This window comes from Cetorhinus maximus, chromosome 15 (assembly GCF_964194155.1).
Source record: "Cetorhinus maximus chromosome 15, sCetMax3.hap1.1, whole genome shotgun sequence".
Classification (NCBI taxonomy): domain Eukaryota; kingdom Metazoa; phylum Chordata; class Chondrichthyes; order Lamniformes; family Cetorhinidae; genus Cetorhinus; species Cetorhinus maximus.
In genome coordinates, this window is record NC_135893.1 from 57,859,974 (window position 1) to 57,863,955 (window position 3,982).

A 3,982-nucleotide genomic window follows, 5' to 3' on the forward strand; every position below is an offset into this window, starting at 1 on the left:
GCTGTCAATCAGACAGGGGGCGGGACTCAGGTTGTCAATCAGACAGGGGGCGGGACTCCAGCTGTCCACCAGACAAGGGGCGGGGTTCCATCTGTCAATCAGAGCGGGGAGCGGGGCTCCATCTGCAAAGCAGACAGAGGCGGGGCACTGGCTGTCAATCAGAGAGGGGGCACGGCTTGTTGTCCAATATACTGTGTCGGTGGGGTTGATGCAAGAGGCTTGCGGACTGTTGTCACTCATTTACCCTGACTGCAAAAGGTGCCTTGACCGATATTCCCTGGCCCCTTGCTGAAATAAGAGCGTTAGGCACAAACCAAGACTTCATGGCTCCATATATGAGCCTAGGCATATGGCAGAGTATTCGACTGTGAGAATTTGTCCAGAGCTAAGGGGAAAAAATGTGCAATTACAGTGTAGTCTTTAGGCCACCATATGCTACCTATAGTGGGAAGAAAGTAGTGGAACAAATTTGCAAAGAAATTACAGAAAGGTGCAAAAATTATAGAGTATTTATAATGGGGGACTTTAATTATCCAAATATAGACTGGGATGGTATTAGTGTAAAGGACAGAAAGGGTCAAGAGTTTCTAGATTGTGTTCAGGAAAATTTTCTTCAGCAGTATGTTTCCAATCCAATGAGAAAGGAGACCATAGCATAGAAGGCTATGGGCCTAGTGCTGGAAAATGGGATCAGAATTGTCAGGTACTTGTTTGACTGGCCCAGACTCGATGGGCCGAAGGGCCTTTTTCTGTGCTGTAGACCTCTATGACTATGAGGCAGTGCTAGACCTAGTTCTTGGAAATGTGGTGGGCCAAGTAGATCAAGTGTCAGTGGGAGAACACTTAGGAGACAGTGATCATTGTATCATAAGGTTTAGGGTGACTATAGAAAAGGACAAAGAACAGTCCGGAGTAAGAAAAATTAACTGGGGGAAAGCCAACTTCAATGGCATAAGAACAGATCTGGGCTGAATAAATTGGAGCCAAAGATTGGCAAGAGAAACAGTAGCTGATACTGTTGGGCTACCTTCAAAGAAGAGATAATTCGGGCATAGTCAGGGTATATTCCCTCAAAAGGGAAAGGTAGGGCAAACAAAGCCAGAGCTCCCTGGATGACAAAAGGGATAGAAATTAATGACAGGTCAGGTGGAAAATGCAATTGAGAACCAGGCTGAACATAGAAGGTTCAGTGGGGAGGTAGAAAAGCAAAATTATACGGTAAATGGCAGAATCCTTAAGTGCATTGATGGGCAGAAGGATCTGGGTGTACAGGTCCACAGGTCACTGAAAGTGGCAACGCAGGTGGATAAGGTAGTCAGGAAGGCATATGGCATGCTTGCCTTCATTGGCAGGGGTATTGAGTATAAAAGCTGGGAAGTCATGCTGCAGCTGTATAGAACCTTGGTTAGGCCACACTTGGAATATTGCGTGCAATTCTGGTCGCCACATTACCAGATGGATATGGAGGCGTTGGAGAGGGTGCAGAGGAGGTTTACCAGGATGCTGCCTGGTCTGGAGGTTATTAGCAATGAGGAGAGGTTGGAGAAACTCAGATTGTTCTCACTAGAGCAATGGAGATTGAGGGGCGACTTGATAGAAGTTTACAAAATTATGAATGGCATGGACAGAGTAGATAGTCAGAAGCTTTTTCCCGTGGAAAAGGGTGGAAGAGTCAATTACTAGGGGACATAGATTTAAAGTGAGAGGAGAAAACTATAGAGGAGATGTACGGGGCAAGCTTTTTACGCAGAGGGTAGTGAGTGTCTGGAATTCGCTGCCAGAGGAGGTGGTGGAAACAGGTACGATAGTGATGTTTAAGAAGCAGCTTGACAAATACATGAATAGGATGGGAATAGAGGGATACGGACCCTGGAAGTGCAAAATGTTTTAGTTGACGGGCAAAATGATCGGCGCAGGCTTGGTGGGCTGAAGGGCATGTTCCTGTGCTGTACTTTTCTTTGTTCTTTGTTCAAAGAAGGAGTGTGAAAAGAGACTGGCAGCTAACTTAAAAGGGAATCCCAAAGTCTTCTATTGGCATATAAATAGTAAAACAGTGGTAAAAGGAGGAGTAAGGATGATGAGGGATCAAAAATAAAATTTACACATGGAAGCAGAGGGCATAGCTGAGGTATTAACTCTTTGCATCTGTCTTTACCAAGGAAGGAGAGGCTACCCCAGGCCATGGTAAAAGAGGAGGAAATTCAGACAATAGAAGGATTTAAAATCGAAAAGGGGGAGGTATTGGATAGGTTATCTGTACTTAAAGTTGACAAGGCACTGGGACCAGATGAGATGCACCCAAGGATACTGCAAGAAGTGAGAGTGGAAATTGCAGAGGCACTGGCCATAATTTTTCAGTCTTCCTTAGACTCATGGATGGGTGCCAAAGGACTGGAGAATTATAAATGTTACACCATTGTTAAAAAAGGGAATAAGGATAAGCCCAGCAACTAAAGACAAGTCAGTTTAACTTCGGTGGTGGGGAAACTTCTAGAAACAATAATTCGGCACAAAATTAATAGTCACACGGACAAATGCGGGTTAATTAAGGAAAGCCAACATGGATTTCTTAAGGGAGAATCATGTTTAACTAACTTGCTGGAATTTTTTGAAGAGGTAACAGAGTTGATGAGAGCAATGCTGTTGATGTGGTATACATGGACTTCCAAAAGGTATTTGATATAGTGCCACACAATAGCAAAGTTATAGCTCATGGAATAAAAGACAGCAGCAACATGGATACAGAATTGTCTGAGTGGTAGGAAACAGAGATTAGTGGTTAATGGATGTTTTTCGGGCTGGAGGAATGTTTGTAGTGCAGTTCCCCATGGGTCAGTGCTGCGACCCTTGCTTTTTCTGATATATATTAATGGCCCAGACATGGGTGCACAGGGCACAATTTCAAAGTTTGCAGATGACCAAAACTTGGAAGCATTATGAATTGTGGGGAGGTTAGTGTAGAACTTAAAAAGGATGTAGACAAGTTGGTGGAATGGGAGGACAAGTGGCAGATGAAGTTCAATGCAGAGAAATATGAAATGATCCATTTTTATAGAAAAAACATGGAGAAACAGTATAAAATAGGGGGTAGAATTCTAAAGGGGGTGCAGAAGCAGATGGACCTGGGTGTATATGTGCATAAGCCATTGAAGGTGGCAGGACAGGTTGAGAGAGCGGTTAATAAAGCACACAATATCCTGGACTTTATTAATAGGGGCATAGACTACAAAAGTAAGCTCTGAAGAAGGGTCATATGGACTCGAAACGTTAACTTCGTTTTTTTCTCTCTCCACAGATGCTGTCGGACCTGCTGAGTTTTTCCAGCATTTTCTGTTTTTGTTTCAGATTTCCAGCATCTGCAGTATTTTGCTTTTATCTTTTTACAAAAGCAAGGAGGTTATGTTGAACTCGTATAAGACTTGTATAGTTGAGCCTCAGCTACAGTATTGCGCTAGTTCTGGGCGCTGCACTTTAGGAAGGATATGAAGGCATTGGAGAGCGTGAAGTCCACAGAAATAGTTCCAGGGATGAAGAACTTCAAATATGAAGATAGATTGGAGAAGTTAGGACTGTTTACCTTAGAGAAAAGAAGGCTGAGAGGAGACTTGATAGAGGTATTCAAAATCATGAGGAGTCTGGACAGAGTAGATAGGGAGAAACTGTTCCCACTTGTGAAAGGATTGAGAATGGGAGGGAAACGGTTTAAAGTAATTAGTAAAAGAAGCAACAGTGATGTGAGGAAAAAGGTTTTTAACCAGTGAGTCGTTAGAGTCTAGAATGCACTGCCTTAAAATATGGTGGAGGCAGGCTCAAATTAAGCATTCAAAAGGGAGTTAACCTGTTAATTGAAAAGGAAGAATGTGCAGGATTACAGGGAGAAGGCGGGAGATTGGAACTAGGTGAGTTGCTCATCTGGAGAGCCGGTTCAGACACAATTGGCTAAATGGTCTCCTTCCATAACAAAAATTCTGTTATGTTGTGA